The sequence below is a fragment of the Rhinopithecus roxellana genome, chromosome 10, assembly GCF_007565055.1.
Source record: "Rhinopithecus roxellana isolate Shanxi Qingling chromosome 10, ASM756505v1, whole genome shotgun sequence".
Lineage (NCBI taxonomy): Eukaryota > Metazoa > Chordata > Mammalia > Primates > Cercopithecidae > Rhinopithecus > Rhinopithecus roxellana.
The window spans coordinates 47,568,094-47,589,565 of record NC_044558.1 but is presented as its reverse complement, the minus strand read 5'-3'; the positions used below and the strand labels follow the sequence as shown (position 1 = coordinate 47,589,565).

The following is a 21,472-nucleotide window of genomic DNA, read 5'->3' as shown; positions in this document are numbered from 1 at the left end:
GAGAGGGCAGATATGCTGTTAGTTTTTTTTTTTAATGAGCTATTTAAACATATATTTAATAACAGATTTAAAGAAAATAGGTATTAGCCTCTAGAAACAGAGTTTCTTAATCTCAGCACTACTGACATTTTGTGCTGGCTAATTCTTTCTCATGGGAGAGAGGAGGTACTGTCTGGTGCATTGTAGGATATTTTGCAGCATCCTTAGCCACTACTCACTAGATGCCAGAAGAACCCCCTCCCGCTCCCTGGTTATGATAACCAAAAATGTTTCTGGACTTACTAGAAGTCTCTTGGGAGGTATAAAACTGCACCTCCCCATTGAAAATCACTGCTGTAAAAGCAGTTAACAGTCTTCAATTATATGATTGAAAAAACAAATTATTAACATCACAAATACCTGTTTTTCAACCCTACTCTATGAAACAGTAGAAAACGCTATTCAGGGTATTAGGAAGGAGATAACAGCCACATATTGAATACTTGGGATAGTTTGTCAAATGTAGCCCTTTGAACAATGTGTCATGGTTTGCCAGGATGTTAGCCCTGAAAGTTTTACAATCTGAGAAATCCCTTCCTACTCTTTATTCTCATTCTCTGTGGAACTCGGAGGAGGGGGATCATTCCACATTTGTTGGCAATGAAGGTAACTAACACTGGTTGGGGGCCTGTTATGTATCAGATGTCTTACCTGTTTGCATCACTTCATCCTCACAATAACCATCTAGGTAGGTGGTTCCATATTACAAATGAAGGAGCTAAAACTCTAATGCAGAACCTTGCCTCGTGCACATAGCTGGCAAGGGGTAGAGCAAGGTTCAGCTCCAAGTGTTTCTCAATCTTAAGTCTGTGTTCATTCTGCCACATCACTCCACTAGTAGGCTTGATAACTTATGAAACTTTAAGTCACTATTTGATTTTCTAGGGTCTTTGAAAAGTGTTTTTAAAAAAGAGATGTGGGAAAGTAACTTCTAGTCCAACAGTCTTTTTGCATTTGAGCTATGGTTAGTGAGTGTCCAAGATGAGAGTCATTTGGAGTAAACTCTCTTTACCCTCTTGCTTGTCTCCCAGTACAGGATGAGAACCTACAAACACTAGAGCATCTTATCCTGTAACTAGAATCAAACTCAGTGCTACTGTGAGAATCTGTGTTCACTAGGGACCCAAGGACTACAGTTGGAATGCCATTAGATTCCATTAAATTCAAATAGCCTCCTGCAATTCCATCTAACTCTCCAGGTAAGACAGTAATATTTATGCTTTTCAATGTGTCTTGGTTAATTATATTGCACAGTGGTCCATCTGTTGTAAAAGATACATTGATTAACAGCAAAATTATATTAGGCATGTCTCATTAGGTTAGGAATGCTATTATCTGTCTCAGTTCACTGTAATAGAACAGAATATAGTTGCTTAAAATTGTTCTTCAGTCACAGGAGAACCTCAGGGGAGAGAAGTTCAGAAGAATAATGTAAATGGGGAAGTAAATCACTGAATGTAGCTATAGGGTCTGGAGTGCTACTAAAAATAGGCTGAATGTTTCCAAAGACTATATCTGAAATCAAGGCAATCACAGGGTTACATAATGCTTTTTCAGAAATGGCATTTGTACGTATAAATGCCAATGAGAAAATGAAAGGTAACCTAAATTTGCTGGTTGTCCCTTATTAATTGAACAAAGAAACAAATTTTCTTAATAAACAAACTTGTTAAAGTAACACATTTGCTTTAAAAAATTTAGTTATTGGCTGGGCATGGTGGCTCACACCTGTAATCCCAGCACTTTGGGAGGCTGAGCCAGGCGGATCACCTGAGGTTGGGAGTTTGAGACCAGCCTGACCAACATGGAGAAACCCCATCCCTACTAAAAATACAAAAATCAGCCAGGCGTTGTGGCACATGCCTGTAATCCCAGCTACTCAGGAGGCTGAGGCAGGAGAATCACTTGAACCCATGAGGCAGAGTGGGCAGTAAGCCGAGATGGCACCACTGTACTCCAGCCTGGGCAACAAGAGTGAAACTCCATCTCAAAAATAAATAAATAAATAAATAAAAATTTAGTTATTTGAGAATAACTATATCTCTCCAAAGTTTAGTGAGACCTATCCAGTATGAAATAATAAAAGTGAGATGAATAGAACTCAATAATGTGTAGTGTACTCTTCATGTAATAAGAATACTTTTCGGCGTGTGGAAATCATTTCATTTATTGGCCATTTAAAGAAGAATAATTCTCAATGTTGCCATGTGTTCCAATGACAAAGTAGCGTGTTGGCAGATTCGTGCTGCACTGACTTTTGTTCCTAATCTCATAGCTAGGTTTTTAAAAACAAACAAGGGATCTGTGGATTATTAATCTTCAGCAGAGGTCATTGATGTTCTAAGGAACTCAAAAACCACATCATGGGAAAGAGAGTTACAAGACACTCTTCAGCGGATTCAGTCTAGAGGGATGATTCTCATGTTCCCCGAGAATCTCAAGGAATTGGCAATTGAGGGAACATGAGAATCATCTTCACACACTTGAAGAAGTTGCAAATGGAAGACAGATTTGATTTTTATAAGTAGCAAAGAAGTACATAACTGAGATTTTGGGTAGAAATTACAGGAAGACACATTTCAACTTCTATAAGGCACAATATTTTATTAGACTGTTCCAAAATGTAACGGGCTCCATGATGCGATAGTAAGTTTTCAGACACAGCAAGTTTATATGTGTTCATTCATTTGTCATTCATTCACTTAATTAATAATTACCAGTGCCTACTGTGTGCCAGGCATTGTTCTAAATTCTGGGAAGATAGCTATAGATAAGAAAGACAAGGTCCCTGATCTTATATCACTTATATTCTAGAGTAAGGGTTGATAAACTTTATCTGTAAAGGGCCAGATAGTAGATATTTCAGGCTTTGCAGGTCATGTGGCCTCTGTTGTGACTACTGAACTCTGCCATTGTAGTGCAAAAGCAGCCATGACCAAGGGCTGGCAAACTATGGCCTGCAGGTCAAACCCTGCCTACCATCTTCTTTTCTAAATCAAACTCTGTTGGAACACACTCACAATCAATTGGTTCCCTATTGCCTATGGCTAACTTTGTGCTTTACAAGCAGAGTTGAATAGCTGTGACAGAGGTGGTATGTCCTGTAAAGCCTAAACTATTCACTTTCTTACTCTTTACAGAAGAAAAGTTTGCTGATCCTTCCCATAGTAAGTACATAAACAAAGAATTGTGACTGTTTTCCAATACAACTTTAATTATAGACACTGAAATCAGAATTTTGTACAATTTTCATGTGTCAGAAATATTCCTTTTTGATTTTTTTTCAATTATTTAAAAATGTAAAAACTATTCTTAGCTCACAGGACAAACTAAAACATGGATGAGGTAGATTTGGCTTGTGCATCATAGTTTGCCAATTCCTGTTCTAAAGTATGTTAACGAATACACATATCTTGAATATTACTGTTTTTCATTATAGGTAAGAGCCTATTTTTAACTCCCATTATGCTGATAAATAAGCTACTGATTTCACCATTATGTTAATTAACAAAATGTCTACTGTCAATCAGAGGAAGAGGTCACCAATATTCTTACAGTAGTCATCTCTGGGGGGTGGGGCTTTTTGATAAAATTCTAGCTGCTTCCCCATTCCCTTCTACCACTCCAGTGTGAAGTCCTAATTAGAACATTGAAATGCACCAGGCTTGTATTTTAGCCTAACTTATACATAATATCACACTATCTGTGTGGACATATTATGGATTACAGACATCATAACACTTTAATATGCAGAGACATTCAACTCCTCTTTGCTCAGCAATCCCTTCTTACCCTTTGAGGCATACTTTACATAATTAAAAGGGCCTATGAATTTCCCAAACAAAAAAGCCATCCATCTGGAATACTATATTTAGAGGCTGGCTGTAATTCCCGACCCCATAAAGCAATTTTTCCTTCATAGCGTGCATCAAAACAAACTACTCATGGTCAAATAGAAAAAAAAGTAAAAGTATTCAACTAGGCATTTGTCTGAAGTGATTAAGAAGTTTAATTTTAAATAATCAGTCTAATAACTACTTCTAGGTACCATCTGAATTTTTTTGTGAAATAATTTCTTAGCATACATTTTTGTTTTAGGCAAATGTGCTCCCTCTACATGAAATTTTATCAGTTAAAGTTTATTTGTATAGTTACACACATAAAGACACACAAGTTCAGAGCTCAATGCTACACTAATAATTCTTCTTTTCCACTTCCTACCTAAAAGGGTATTTAATTTTGAAAGTAGAAGGTTGAATTCTGTTTAGAGGTTACAGACATAAATCTGACATTGGTTGATTCTGGGGCATGGACAAATGCAAGGTCAGTGATGTCATAATTTGTAAATAATGATTATAGTTATTACATTCATTATGATCTGTTATGTACATTCCCTTGACCCACTAATGCAAGGCTATATATTTGGGCAAATCCAAACCCCTGTTAAATCCAACTCTCTTCTAACTCTGCCTGGCCCCAAGCAGTGGAATGTGGGTAGGAAAAAGCATGTAACCATGAGAATTGGCATTACTTTATTTCACTGCACTAGCTTCAAGTCAGCCCTTAATACTGTCAGGCAGTGATACTGCACTTCTCTGTTTTGCTCACTATTCTTCTCCTTTTAAACTATTTTCTTACACCCAGGGGGGCACTAAGAAATGTTTATAAGTGTGCTGGGGGCAGGCTGGAATGGGTAGGGGAGGATGAGTACGAATTAACAGGACTGGTTTACAAGAGGTCGGTTCCCGAAATCAAATGTGTCAAGAGTGTTAGTCAGCCATCTCTAGTCTTTAAAAAAGATCTCAGATACCAAGTCCTTCAAAAGACGATGGTACATAGAGGTTGGCTCAGAAAAAAACAGTAACAAAGAGATTATAGAGAATTTGTGTGATTGTTCTTTTGAGTAGCATTAAAAAAAACAGTTCCAATATTTAGTAAATAATTTAAATATAGAATTCATACAACATAATATTATTAGTATTGTGTTATAAAATTTAGAAATATATAGTATTACTATTGATATGATTTGGATGTTTGTCCCCTCCAAATCTCATGTTGAAATGTGGTTCCCTTTGTTGGAGGTGGAGCCTGGTGGGAGGTGATTGGATCATGGGGATGGATCCCTCATGGTTTAGCACCATGCCCTTGGTGACAAGTGAGTTGTCACTCACTTCCCAAGAGGGCTGGTTGTTTAAAGGAGGTTGGTTCCTCCTCCTCCCTCTCTTGCTCTTGCTTTCACCATGTGATGTACCTGCTCCCGCTTTGCCTTCTGCCATGACTGTAAGATTCCTGAGGCTGTCACCAGAAGCAGAGCAGATGTTGATACCATACTTGTACAGCTGGTAGAATCATGAGCCAGTTGAATTTCTTTTCTTTATAAGTTACTCAGTCTCTAGTATTCCTTTATCGTAACACGATGAATTGGTTAATACAACAACAAGGTGAAGTATTTTAAAAATAATATTACTAAAATTACAGAAGATCTCTGCATTTTAAATGTTTTTAGCAATATGACGTGTTAGATATTTGTAAATGGTGTCATCACCTTTGTGATAGTGACACTAAATATGAAGTATGAAATGCTAAAATAAGTATTTCAGCCTTTTTCAATAAAAAGTATGTACACAAAAGTTGACAAAAGTTTTCAAAGTCCTTTTTGAAGAAATTAATGACTCATAGGGGTGTGAGCTCACAAATAACTTTAAATCTAATTGCTTATAAAATGGCACCTAAATAAGAGTAACATTTTGAAATAAATATCTTTAAACCTGTTTCCTCCCAACTGTTGCAGAGTAAGAATCAAAAATAATCAGAGATCAAGATTATTTTTAAGCAGTGTATTTGGTGATACATTTCCAACAGTGGTGGCTTAAATTTAATGTTTAATTTTTATTCCTTTGAACCAAAAAGTTCTATGGTAGTATCTAATAATAAAGAAAATTGTAGTAAACAATTTCCTATGTAGAGCCATTTTAATTCCACGTGTAGGATAATAATAATAAAAATCTTCTTTGTGGTCAATGTTCAGTTTGCAAAATAATCTATTATTCAACCTATCACTTGTAATATTTATAATAACATTATTTTATGTATGAAGACTTCCACAAGAATTCTTTCCAACTAAGCCTTGTTGATGAATATGAAATTAAATGCTAAAACACCTGGTACTACTTTTTGTAAAGGTTAAAATCCACATTGCCAACTAGCTATATTTGTGTATCTTTTTGCACAAGCAATGAATTTAGAAAAAGGAATTTTATTCCATAAAACAATTTTAAATGTTGTAATATCAACAATCCCTCTGTAGTTAATGTCCACAATTTTGAAAATGGCATTTTCTCTGACTTTTTATATCAATAACACTTAATGTATGCAAACATTATTCTATTTTATCCATATGTAAATCAAATTTGCCCAATTGCTATTTATTACACAGCTGTTTTATTTTATTTCAATAGTTTTTGGGGAACAGGTGGTTTTTGTCACGTGGATAAGTTCTTTCTTGGTGATCTCTTGAGATATTGGTGCACCTGTTACCCGAGCAGTGTACACTGTACCAGGTTACACAGCTAATTTTTGACATTGTTTGCATCTCATTGATTCTTCTCAAAACAATATTATCCCTAAATAAAATAGAAGAAATGATTTTGTAACCTTTTTGTTAAACTGTAACCTCTTATGTAGCTGTGTATTAGTCTGTTCTCACGTTGTTATAAAGAAATACCTGAAAGTGGGTAATTTAGAAAGAAAAGAAGTTTAATTGGCTCACAGTTCTGCAGGCTGCACCAGAAGCATAGTGGCCTCTGCTTTAGGGGAGGCCTCAGGAAACTCACAATCATGACACAAGGTGAAGAGGAAGCAGGTATATCTTAGATGGTGGGAGCAGGAAGAAGAGAAGTGGGGGAGGCGCCATACACTTTAAACAACCAGATCTCATGAGCACTCACTACTATCATGAGAGCACTAAAGCGGGTTGGTGTGAAACCATGAGAAACCACCCCATGATCCAATCACCTTCCACCTGGCCTCACCTCCAGCATTGAGGATTACATTTCAACATGAGATTTGGGAGGGGACACGGATCCAAACCATAAGCTGGTAAGATAGTTTTACTCAATATTATCTGGCGTACTATATTTCATGATCATTTGTGTTATTCTAGAAGAAATAAGATCTTTAGTTTTATAAGATTTTTTAGAAGTAGTTCACTTAACCTTGATTGATCCATTTCTTCATTAGAAAAATATGTTGGTAGAGTAAACAGCCTTGGATTTGTCTCCTTCCTTGTATTACCATAAAACTACAACCCCAACTAATTTTTTAAACCTGCATTTAGATAAGAATAAAATTATTACTTTTTGCTTTCATCAAGACTCTGACAATAGTTCCTATAATATAGTTTAAAATGGGTAATTTTTCCTCTCTCTTTTTAAATTATACTTTGTTATGATGAATTATATATTAAGTTATTCATCCCTTTATTCATTCACTTAGTTATTCATTTATCCACTCATTCATAAATAGATATTAACAAACCATCCTGTATATGCTGGACATGGCTCTAAACCAGGGATGGGAAAGTACAAACATAAATTAGAATATATAGTGTCGGGGCGGAGCAAGATGGCCGAATAGGAACAGCTCCAGTCTCCAACTCCCAGCGCCAGCGACACAGAAGACCGGTGATTTCTGCATTTTCAACTGAGGTACTGGGGTCATCTCACTGGGGAGCGCCGGACAATCAGTGCTGGTCAGCTGCTGCAGCCCGACCAGCGAGAGCTGAAGCAGGGCAAGGCATTGCCTCACCTGGGAAGCGCAAGGGGGAAGGGAATCCCTTTTCCTAGCCAGGGGAACTGAGACACACAACACCTGGAAAATCAGGTAATTCCCACCCCAATACTGAGCTTTAAGCAAACAGGCACACCAGGAGATTATACCCACACCTGGCCGGGAGGGTCCCACAGCCACGGAGCCTCCCTCATTGCTAGCACAGCAGTCTGTGATCTAACCGCAAGGCAGCAGCGAGGCTGGGGGAGGGGTGCCCGCCATTGCTGAGGCTAAAGTAGGTAAACAAAGCCACTGGGAAGCTGGAACTGGGTGGAGCTCACAGCAGCTCAAGGAAACCTGCCTGTCTCTGTAGACTCCACCTCTGGGGACACGGCACAGCTAAACAACAAAAGGGGAAGGAGCAGAGGCCTGTGCAGACCCGAAAGACTCTGTCTGACAGCTTTGAAGAGAGCAGTGGATCTCCCAACATGGAGGCTGAGATCTGAGAATGGACAGACTGCTTGCTCAAGTGGGTCCCTGACCCCTGAGTAGCCTAACTGGGAGACATCCCCCACTAGGGGCCGTCTGACAACCCACACCTCACAGGGTGGAGTACACCCCTGAGAGGAAGCTTCCAAAGTAAGAATCAGACAGGTACACTTGCTGTTCAACAATATTCTCTCTTCTGCAACCTCTGCTGCTGATACCCAGGCAAACAGGGTCTGGAGTGGACCTCAAGCAATCTCCAACAGACCTACAGCTGAGGGTCCTGACTATTAGAAGGAAAACAATCAAACAGGAAGAACACCTATACCAAAACCCCATCAGTACGTCACCATCATCAAAGACCAGAGGCAGATAAAACCACAAAGATGGGGAAGAAGCAGGGCAGAAAAGCTGGAAATTCAAAAAATAAGAGCGCATCTCCCCCTGCAAAGGAGCGCAGCTCATCGCCAGCAACGGATCAAAGCTGGTCAGAGAATGACTTTGACGAGATGAGAGAAGAAGGCTTCAGTCCATCAAACTTCTCAGAGCTAAAGGAGGAATTACGTACCCAGCACAAAGAAACTAAAAATCTTGAAAAAAGAGTGGAAGAATTGATAGCTAGAATAATTAATGCAGAGAAGGTCATAAATGAAATGACAGAGATGAAAACCATGACACGAGAAATACGTGACAAATCCACAAGCTTCAGTAACCGACTCGATCAACTGGAAGAAAGAGTATCAGCAATTGAGGATCAAATGAATGAAATGAAGCAAGAAGAGAAACCAAAAGAAAAAAGAAGAAAAAGAAATGAACAAAGCCTGCAAGAAGTATGGGATTATGTAAAAAGACCAAATCTACGTCTAATTGGGGTGCCTGAAAGTGAGGGGGAAAATGGAACCAAGTTGGAAAACACTCCAGGAAATCATCCAGGAGAACTTCCCCAACCTAGTAGGGCAGGCCAACATTCAAATTCAGGAAATACAGAGAACACCACAAAGATACTCCTCGAGAAGAGCAACTCCAAGACACATAATTGCCAGATTCACCAAAGTTGAAATGAAGGAAAAAATCTTAAGGGCAGCCAGAGAGAAAGGTCAGGTTACCCAAAAAGGGAAGCCCATCAGACTAACAGCAGACCTCTCGGCAGAAACTCTACAAGCCAGAAGAGAGTGGGGGCCAATATTCAACATTCTTAAAGAAAAGAATTTTAAACCCAGAATTTCATATCCAGCCAAACCAAGTTTCATCAGTGAAGGAGAAATAAAATCCTTTACAGATAAGCAAATGCTTAGAGATTTTGTCACCACCAGGCCTGCCTTACAAGAGACCCTGAAGGAAGCCCTAAACATGCAAAGGAACAACCGGTACCAGCCATTGCAAAAACATGCCAAAATGTAAAGACCATCGAGCCTAGGAAGAAACTGCATCAACTAACAAGCAAAATAACCAGTTAATATCATAATGGCAGGACCAAGTTCACACATAACAATATTAACCTCAAATGTTAATGGACTAAATGCTCCAATTAAAAGACACAGACTGGCAAACTGGATAAAGAGTCAAGACCCATCAGTCTGCTGTATTCAGGAGACCCATCTCACATGCAGAGACATACATAGACTCAAAATAAAAGGATGGAGGAAGATCTACCAAGCAAATGGAGAACACAAAAAAGCAGGGGTTGCAAACCTAGTCTCTGATAAAATAGACTTTAAACCATCAAAGATCAAAAGAGACAAAGAAGGCCATTACATAATGGTAAAGGGATCAATTCAACAGGAAGAGCTAACTCTCCTAAATATATATGCACCCAATACAGGAGCACCCAAATTCATAAAGCAAGTCCTTAGAGAATTACAAAGAGACTTAGACTCCCATACAATAATAATGGGAGACTTCAACACTCCACTGTCAACATTAGACAGATCAACGAGACAGAAACTTAACAAGGATATCCAGGAATTGAACTCATCTCTGCACCAAGCGGACCTAATAGACATCTATAGAACTCTCCACCCCAAATCAACAGAATATACATTCTTCTCAGCACCACATCACACTTATTCCAAAATTGACCACATAATTGGAAGTAAAGCACTCCTCAGCAAATGTAAAAGAACAGAAATTATAACAAACTGTCTCTCAGACCACAGTGCAATCAAACTAGAACTCAGGACTAAGAAACTCAATCAAAACCGCTCAACTACATGGAAACTGAACAACCTGCTCCTGAATGACTACTGGGTACATAACGAAATGAAAGCGGAAATAAAGATGTTCTTTGAAACCAATGAGAACAAAGATACAACATACCAGAATCTCTGGGACACATTTAAAGCAGTGTGTAGAGGGAAATTTATAGCACTAAATGCCCACAAGAGAAAGCAGGAAAGATCTAAAATTGACACTCTAACATCACAATTAAAAGAACTAGAGAGGCAAGAGCAAACACATTCAAAAGCTAGCAGAAGGCAAGAAATAACTAAGATCAGAGCAGAACTGAAGGAGATAGAGACACAAAAAACCCTCCAAAAAATCAATGAATCCAGGAGTTGGTTTTTTGAAAAGATCAACAAAATTGACAGACCGCTAGCAAGGCTAATAAAGAAGAAAAGAGAGAGGAATCAAATAGATGCAATAAAAAATGATAAAGGGGATATCACCACTGACCCCACAGAAATACAAACTACCATCAGAGAATACTATAAACGCCTTTACGCAAATCAACTAGAAAATCTAGAAGAAATGGATAATTTCCTGGACACTTACACTCTCCCAAGGTTAAACCAGGAAGAAGTTGAATCCCTGAATAGACCAATAGCAGGCTCTGAAATTGAGGCAACAATTAATAGCCTACCCACCAAAAAAAGTCCAGGACCAGATGGATTCACAGCTGAATTCTACCAGAGGTACAAGGAGGAGCTGGTACCATTCCTTCTGAAACTATTCCAATCAATAGAAAAAGAGGGAATCCTCCCGAACTCATTTTATGAGGCCAACATCATCCTGATACCAAAGCCTGGCAGAGACACAACAAAAAAAGAGAATTTTAGACCAATATCCCTGATGAACATTGATGCAAAAATCCTCAATAAAATACTGGCAAACCGGATTCAGCAGCACATCAAAAAGCTTATCCACCATGATCAAGTGGGCTTCATCCCTGGGATGCAAGGCTGGTTCAACATTCGCAAATCAATAAACGTAATCCAGCATATAAACAGAACCAAAGACAAGAACCACATGATTGTCTCAATAGATGCAGAAAAGGCTTTTGACAAAATTCAACAGCCCTTCATGCTAAAAACGCTCAATAAATTCGGTATTGATTGAACGTATCTCAAAATAATAAGAGCTATTTATGACAAACCCACAGCTAATATCATACTGAATGGGCAAAAACTGGAAAAATTCCCTTTGAAAACTGGCACAAGACAGGGATGCCCTCTCTCACCACTCCTATTCAACATAGTGTTGGAAGTTCTGGCTAGGGCAATCAGGCAAGAGAAAGAAATCAAGGGTATCCAGTTAGGAAAAGAAGAAGTCAAATTGTCCCTGTTTGCAGATGACATGATTGTATATTTAGAAAACCCCATCGTCTCAGCCCAAAATCTCCTTAAGCTGATAAGCAACTTCAGCAAAGTCTCAGGATACAAAATTAATGTGCAAAAATCACAAGCATTCTTATACACCAGTAACAGACAAGCAGAGAGCCAAATCAGGAATGAACTTCCATTCACAATTGCTTCAAAGAGAATAAAATACCTAGGAATCCAGCTTACAAGGGATGTAAAGGACCTCTTCAAGGAGAACTACAAACCACTGCTCAGTGAAATCAAAGAGGACACAAACAAATGGAAGAACATACCATGCTCATGGATAGGAAGAATCAATATCGTGAAAATGGCCATACTGCCCAAGGTTATTTATAGATTCAATGCCATCCCCATCAAGCTACCAATGAGTTTCTTCACAGAATTGGAAAAAACTGCTTTAAAGTTCATATGGAACCAAAAAAGAGCCCGCATTGCCAAGACAATCCTAAGTCAAAAGGACAAAGCTGGAGGCGTCACGCTACCTGACTTCAAACTATACTACAAGGCTACAGTAACCAAAACAACATGGTACTGGTACCAAAACAGAGCTATAGACCAATGGAACAGAACAGAGTCCTCAGAAATAATACCGCACATCTACAGCCATCTGATCTTTGACAAACCTGAGAGAAACAAGAAATGGGGAAAGGATTCCCTATTTAATAAATGGTGCTGGGAAAATTGGCTAGCCATAAGTAGAAAGCTGAAACTGGATCCTTTCCTTACCCCTTATACGAAGATTAATTCAAGATGGATTAGAGACTTAAATGTTAGACCTAATACCATAAAAACCCTAGAAGAAAATCTAGGTAGTACCATTTAGGACATAGGCATGGGCAAGGACTTCATGTCTAAAACACCAAAAGCAACGGCAGCAAAAGCAAAAATTGACAAATGGGATCTAATTAAACTAAAGAGCTTTTGCACAGCAAAAGAAACTACCATCAGAGTGAACAGGCAACCTACAGAATGGGAGAAAAATTTTGCAACCTACTCATCTGACAAAGGGCTAATATCCAGAATCTACAAAGAACTCAAACAAATATACGAGAAAAAAACAAACAACCCCATCAAAAAGTGGGGAAAGGATATGAACAGACATTTCTCAAAAGAAGATATTCGTACAGCCAACAGACACATGAAAAAATGCTCATCGTCACTCGCCATCAGAGAAATGCAAATCAAAACCACAATGAGATACCATCTCACACCAGTTAGAATGGCAATCATTAAAAAGTCAGGAAACAACAGGTGTTGGAGAGGATGTGGAGAAATAGGAACACTTTTACACTGTTGGTGGGATTGTAAACTAGTTCAACCATTATGGAAAACAGTATGGCAATTCCTCAAGGATCTAGAACTAGATGTACCATGTGACCCAGCCATCCCACTACTGGGTATATACCCAAAGGATTATAAATTATTCTACTACAAAGACACATGCACACGTATGTTTATTGCGGCACTATTCACAATAGCAAAGACTTGGAATCAACCCAAATGTCCATCTGTGACAGACTGGATTAAGAAAATGTGGCACATATACATCATGGAATACTATGCAGCCATAAAAAAGGATGAGTTTGCGTCCTTTGTAGGGACATGGATGCAGCTAGAAACCATCATTCTTAGCAAACTATCACAAGAACAGAAAACCAAACACCGCATGTTCTCACTCATAGGTGGGAACTGAACAATGAGATCACTTGGACTCGGGAAGGGGAACATCACGCACTGGGGCCTATCATGGGGAGGGGGGAGGGGGGAGGAGGGAGGGATTGCATTGGGGAGTTATACATGATATAAATGATGAATTGATGGGTGCTGACGAGTTGATGGGTGCAGCACACCAACATGGCATAAGTGTACATATGTAACAAACCTGCACGTTATGCACATGTACCCTAGAACTTAAAGTATAATAAAAAAAAAAAAAAAAAAAAAAAGTTGATACCATAAAAAAAAAAAAAAAAAAAAAAAAAAAGAACAAAATGCCCAATGCAGGTAAGTAAAAGAGAGCCAATGTGTAGTTGCTTAAATAGGAGGGAGAGAAGTTTATTTTTATCAGATCACATAATATGACTAAAATTTTACTCTTTATGTAAACAATCCTCCAAAATTCCTTATCAGAATTATGTTAAAATTAGTGAAATGATTTATGACGTCAAATTTCTAATAGATATTTGATACTGGATATGATTTTCTTTGAAAGTAGAATATCCATAAACAAAGCGTTATGATATTCAAAAATATCATCTTTTCTTCCTCAGTTTTTGGATGTACTCTTCAATTTATGGAAGGCTGTGAAAGAATTTTCTTGATTTTCTCATTGTCAGGACAAACTATTCTCTGGAATAGGTGGTTTGGTGTTGGCTTCTGAACACTGAATCTTGTAACTGATTGCATCTCTCCTTTGCCAGGAAGCTGCAAATGTGAGGCCCACTTCCTTCAGGCATGCAGGATGGCATGGCATGTATTTCTATGACTGATCTTACCCCAGTCTTATTTTATTCATGAAATAATTTTAAAAATTATTTAGAGGTATATGAATTTGTCTGAGGAGTATTAAGTTCTTTAGAGTATAAAATGAAGTATGAATAAATAAATATTTTCTTTTTTATTCTCAACTGTACTTTGTAGATTTATTTCTAAGACTTGGCAAAATCTTAATGTGTAAAAGGAAAATATCACAATGAATAAAGAGTCACATGAGCAAGCAGTTTCATTCCTGGAAGGCAAACCTGTAAATCTTTTTGTACTGATTCCATCAACAGAAAAATTGGTATAGACTAGGGGAAATTTCTCAGTCTTCTATCTAAGATAGAGGCTGTATTGCACACTAGGTAAGAGAATGAACCTGGTGTAAGGCTGAACTGCATTTCATTCCCTGCTATTCCACTAACTGTGAGACTTCAGAAAAGTTCTTTATCTTTCTTAATCCTTACTTTTTCCTCAGCGAAGTTGGGAAATAAGTAGTACCCACTTTATATGGTTGCTGAGGGAATTAAATGAGATAATGCATGTAAGATGCTTAATACATGGTCAATTTCAGTACACATCAGTATTATTTCTATTATTATTATGGCATACCTGTCTGGTATAGGTCACAAAGGTCAGGGATAAAGTTGTTGGCTGGTACCCCATATGCTGTCTGGAATGGAAGCCCCGGGAGTGTCTTATAGTAGAAGCATATCATAGATTTCTAAGGGGCAAAATGAGGGTAGGGTGGAGTAGTATAGCAGGCAAAAGGTTATTAAAAATACCATCCCTCATTTGTTTCACAGTTTTGTCTAGGTCAGACCCTACATTTGATCATGTATACATACTCACACTTGTGAATATTTCTGTATGAATGTAAATGGTAAAAATTATTTTCTCAAAGAAGTCTGGCCCTAAGGGATGCACCAGTTAGGACAGCTTTAAGCATAAGTATAAAATGCCCAGTGCATTTTAAGTCAAGACACCCAATGCATAGTTCCTTAAATAAGACAGCAAGAAGTTAATTTTTCTCATACTACATTATGTCCAGAGATAGACAGCTCCAGAGATGGTTTGAGAGCTCAGTGGTGTCAGGGCTCCAGACTGGTGCCTCTGCATTCTCTTGGACCTAACGGACCAATGGTCCAAAGGTGGTTAGGGCAGCTTCAAGCACCATGCTATTAAACAACTGAATGGAAAATAGGAAGCAGGAGACAGCATAGGGCAGAGAGTTTCTGCTCCTTCCTCTCCCTTCCCCTATATCTGTGTCTCAGACTGGTCACATCCCCCATTCTCTGACTAAAAGGAAATCTCATCTTTCCCGAGATCAATGAACTCTGTCTGGTGATACCTATATTAAATTATATTCTGTTGCTCTGTAAAGATGATAGATGTGAACTACTGTTCTCTTGAGTCTAGCCCTGATGTATAAGCCATTTGTTTAAGGAGTGGAAATTGGATTTTTTTTTTTTTTTTTTTTTTGAAACGCAGTCTCGCTCTGTTGCCCGGACTGGAGTGCAGTGGCGCGATCTCGGCTCACTGCAGGCTCTGCCTCCCGGGTTCACGCCATTCTCCTGCCTCAGCCTCCTGAGTAGCTGGGACTACAGGCGCCCGCCACCATGCCTGGCTAATTTTTTGTATTTTTAGTAGAGACAGGGTTTCACCGTGTTAGCCAGGATGGTCTCGATCTCCAGATCACGAGATGACCTCGTGATCTGCGCCTCTTGGCCTCCGAAAGTGCTGGGATTAGAGGCGTGAGCCACTGCGCCCGGCCCGACTGGATTCTTTGTGTAGATTCTTTGTCTTACATTCAATACGCAGCTGGTGCATGCCCAGTCTGCCCTAGATGTAGTGATTTAAGAGGAACCCCAAAGAGTCCCTGCTTTACAATTAGATGAATATATGTCACTTTTTAGGCTTTTATTAAGTGGTAGCTTTCTTTAGGCCCAGAATTTTTGGTTCTGTAAGACTACCTAATTAGCTAGTGAATGGACCTCCAGACAGCGAAGGTGGGAAGAAGGGACTGCCAATGCAAATGAGAGTTGTTCTGAACAGTAAACCCATTTAGTTTTATTCCAAGAATAAATTCCTCTGCTTTATTAGCCAATCATAGAAGAGTCCTTACAAGGCTTTTTTTTTTTTTTTTAATAAATAGAATACTCTTGATTTATTTTTTGAATTCCAGCTTTTATTTTAGATACAGGTGGCACATGTGCAGATTTGTTACATGGGAGTATTCCGTAATGCCGAGGTTTGAAATACGGATTCTGTCACTCTAGTAGTGAACGTAGTACCTGATAAGTACTTTTTATAGCCTGCGCCCTTCTCTCTACCCTCCAGTAGTCCACAGTTTCTATTGTTCCCAAATTTATGTCCACGTGTGCTCAATGCTTAGCTCCAACTTATAAGTGAGAAGATGCAGTATTTGGTTTTCTGTTCCTGCATCAATTTACTCAAGATGATGGCTTCCAGCTCCATCCATGTTGCTGCCAAAAAATATTATTTCATTTATTTTTATGGCTATGTTGTGTTCCATAGTGTATTGCATCACATTTTCTTTATTCAGTCTACCACTGATGAGCATCTGATTGATTCCATGTCTTTGCTATTGTGAATAATGCAGCAATGAACATACAAGTGCATGTGTCTTTTTGATAGAATGATTTATTTTTGGGCGGCATATACCTGGTAATGGGATTGCTGAGTGGAATGGTAGCTCTGTTTTAAACTGTTCAAGAAATCTCCAGGCCAGGCGTGGTGGCTCAAGCCTGTAATCCCAGCACTTTGGGAGGCCCAGACGGGCGGACCGCAAGGTCAGGAGATCGAGACCATCCTGGCTAACATGGTGAAACCCCGTCTCTACTAAAAAATACAAAAAACTAGCCGGGTGAGGTGGCGGGCGCCTGTAGTCCCAGCTACTCGGGAGGCTAAGGCAGGAGAATGGCGTGAACCCGGGAGGCGGAGCTTGCAGTGAGCTGAGATCCGGCCACTGCACTCCAGCCTGGGCGACAGAGTGAGACTCCTCTCAAAAAAAAAAAAAAAAAAAAAAAAGAAATCTTCAGATAGCTTCCCATAGCAGCTGGACTAATTTACATTCTCACTTAACAGTGTATAAGTGTTCCCTATTCTTTACAGCCTTGTCAGCATCTGTTGTTTTTTAACCTTTTAATAATGGCCATTTTGACTGCTGTGAGATGGTATCTCATGGTTGTTTCAATTTGGGTTTCTCTGACAATTAGTTATGTTGAGCATTTTTAAAATATGTTTTTAGCTGCTTGTTTGTCTTCTTTTGAGAAGTGTCTGTTCATGCCCTTTGCCCTTTTTTTTTTTTTTTTTTTTTTTTTTTTGAGATGGAGTCTTGCTCTGTTACCCAGGCTGGAGTGCAGTGGTGCGATCTCGGCTCACTGCAAGCTGCACCTCCCAGGTTGATGCCATTCTCCTTCCTCAGCCTCCCGAGTAGCTGGGACTACAGGTGCCCACCACCATGCCCGGCTAATTTTTTGTATTTTTTAGTAGAAATGGGGCTTCCTCGTGTTAGCCAGGATGCTCTCCATCTCCTGACCTCGTGATCTGCCTGCCTCCGCCTCCCGAAGTCCTGGGATTACAGGCGTGAGCCACAGCACCTGGATCTACCCATTTTTTTAAATGGGGTTATTTGTTTTTTACTTGTTGATTTGTTTAAGTTCCTTATAGATCCTGGATATTAGGCCTTTGTCAGGTGCATAGTTCGCAGGTATCTTCTCACATTCTGTAGGTTGTCTGTTTGCTCTGTTGATAGTTTCTTTTGCTATGCAGGAGCTCTTTAGTTTAATTAGGTCCCACTCACCTGTTTTCATTTTTGTTGCAGTGCTTTTGGGGACTTAGCCAAAAATTCTTTTCCCAGCCAATGCTGAGAATAGTATTTCCTAGTTTGCCTTCTGGGATTTTCATAGTTTGAGGTCTTCCATTCAAATCTTTAATTTATTTTGGTTAATGTTTTTATATGGTGAAAGGTAGGGGTCCAGTTTTGATCTTCTGCTATCCAGTTATTCCAGCACTATTTATTGAATAAGGAGTCCTTTCCCCCATTGCTCATTTTTGTCGACCTTGTCGAAGATCAAATAGGTATATGACTTTATTTCCGAGTTTTTATTCTGTCCCATTGGTCTATGTGTCTGTTTTTCTAGCAGTACCAAGCTCTTTTAGTTACTGTGGCTTTATAGTATAGTTTGAAGTCAGTAATGTGATGACTCCAGCTTTGTTCTTTTTGCTTAGGATTGTTTTGGCCATTTAGGCTCTTTTTTGATTCCACATGAATTTTGGAGTAGTTTCTAATTCTGTGAAGAATGATGTTGGTAGTTTGATAAAAATAGCCTAAATCTGTTTGTTGCTTTGGGCAGTATGGCCATTTTTTTGATATTTATTCTTCCAATACATGGGCATGGAATGTTTTTCCATTTATTTGTGTTATCTCTGATTTATTTCTACAGTGTTTTGTAGTTCTTTTTGTAAAGATCTTTCATGTCCTTGGTTAGCTGTATTCCTAGGTATTTCGTTTTCTTTGTGGCAATCTTACAAGAATTTTTATTTAAAGAATTTAAAAAGACCTTTAGCAATAGGTGGACTTTTAAAATTTAATGTTATCTCTTATCAAATGTAACTTTTAATTACCAAATATTCCATGTTAATTGGTTGTTATAGGTAACAGTATTTAAATTAGTGTTTAAAATTTTCAAAGTTGTGTTAAATCTTCCTCTTTTCCTCACCCTCTTCATTATCATAATTTCCAGAGAGCTACGAATGCATCCCTTACATCTCAATGGCCTCCTCCTCCTTCTTTTCATTCTTAAAAGAACCTCAATAACTTGTCTTTTTTGTTCATCTGGTCAAATGAACAGTTTAATAAATCAATGACTTATCTAAGACAATGCATTAAAAAAGACTTATGTTATACTTTGAAACAACTGGAAAGCTAGTTCGTGCCTATGTAGAAGCACAGCTAAGTCTATGAACATCCTCTAAACCTCAGCACTGATGATAATCAGAATAAATGAAAGGCCAAGACAAAGAGGGCTTAGCCTAGGAAAACATTAGTGTGGTGATGCTTGGGCTTTAACGAATAAGCCATGAAATTTAAATAGGAAAGGACATTAGCTAGAGTATTTTAAGAATGTAGGAAGTAATCAGGGAATATTTTCTCATATTGAGAATTAGAACTAAGTTTGAATAGACTGTGACTAGTTGGACATCATCCTTCTCAACCTTTTTTTATTTGTTAATTCTCTCTCATCCTTCAAAACTCAATTCAGTCCATCTGACCTACTGAATTCTTTATTTAATCCTTGATATTGACTTTATGCACACTTGTTGGGCTTCCTAGGCTCCCTCCATAGACTTTTCTCCTGTAATTTATCATATTACATGGTTATCACCGTACCTGATTGAATGTCTATGTATTCCATGGTTTTTAAGGCTACAGCCAATGTATTATTCACACATGATAATTCAACTTTACTGATTTGAACAGCTTTGTATGCCATGGAGATAATTTGAACTTAGCTTGAGAATCAAAGGGAGTCATTGTAAATTTTTGAGCCGAAAAGCAATGATTAGCGGAGTATTTTTTGAATATTCATTTTTTAAGTAGTGGACAGTCAGATTATGAAAGAAAGATAGAAGAAGCGGGAAGTCAAGAAAAGAAGCTAACACAATAATAACACATAGATGTTATTGTTGTTGTTTTGTTTTAATTTCATTTAGTTCTGCTCTGATCTTAGTTATTTCCTTTCTCCTGCTGGATTTGGATTTGGTTTGTTCTTGTTTCTCTAGTTCCTTGAGGTGTGACCTTAGATTGTCTGTTCTCTTTCGGACTTTTTTTTTTTTTTTTAGTTGCTGTCCATAAGTTTACTATTTTATTGTCTTTATCTGAAAAATCCTCATAGAAAATTGTTTGATTTAGCTCTCGGCAGCCTGCTCCTGGGCTCTGAGGAAGCTTGCCTTCTTTTGAGCTACCCGATCTTTCTTCTGAGCAAGGGACATTTTGGGACGGTTCTACCTCTTCTTTTTAACTTCTCTCTTGGGCTTCTTTTCATAGACGGAATTCTCTCTTATAGCAGCCTGAGCTTTCTTCTACATCTCCTCCATGTCTGGAGTTATGCTGCTATTTATGTATTGAGAGAACTGTTTCTTGTAAGCATCTTCATCTTCTTCCATTAAGCAGCGCATGTACTACAACATTCTGGCCCATGATGTGCTTTCAGTGTACTTCTGCATTAAATTCCTTGCTTTCAGAATCATAACCAGGGAATCATTTGGTACTGTGAGGGACAGACAAGCCTCTATCCACAGCTCCCTTCAGAGCACCAAAAACTTTATTGCCAGTGGTAGTTCTGGCAAGGCCTGCATCCAAATAGCAGGTAAAGGCATGTGGTTGACCATCAATTCTTTCCAAATTTTATTCATTGCCAGTCACCTCAACTGGGCCTTCAGAGATCTTGTCCACGCCAAACCTATTGAGAAGCCTGTGGGCAAGCAGCAGCCCAGCACAATATGCTGCAGCATAATTTGTCAGGCCAATCTTCATACCATATTTTGGCATATTTCAGCATATTTCATGCGCATATGCTGCGCAGACTATCATATCCCCCTCTGTATGGGCATAAGCAATCTGACAAATGATATCTCTGTTTGTTACACTGAACTATCATCCTGTATTTGGGTGTGTTGTATTTATTTTTATCCTGTACTACCAAGCATTTCCAAGCATAATAATAAGTTTTACCCTCTCGTCATCTTCAAAATTTCACTTGGTATCTCTTAAAGTAGGCCTTATACTTAACAACTTTAACAAACCCCATCCTGCGGAACAGAGACCTGTGTCTGCAGCTCGACAGAGACCTACAGGCCCAGCAGCACTAGGCGGGGAAAAATCTCTTTAGGACTTTTCGATGTAGGTGTTTAGGGCTGTAAACTTTCCTCTTAGCACCACCTTTGCTGTATGCCAGAGACTTTGATAGGTTGTGTTGTTATTGTAATTCTGTTCAAATAATTTTTTAATTTTCATCTTGATTTCACTTTTGACCCAATGATCATTCAGGAGCAGGTTATTTAATTTCCGTGTATTT

The 21,472-nt window shown here is 38.6% G+C and overlaps 1 pseudogene; it reads right to left on the bottom strand.

Annotated features, from left to right (window-relative positions):
• Window positions 1-20,303: 20,303 nt before the first annotated feature.
• On the bottom strand, window positions 20,304-21,217 carry LOC104677874 (annotated as a pseudogene).
• Window positions 21,218-21,472: the final 255 nt, after the last annotated feature.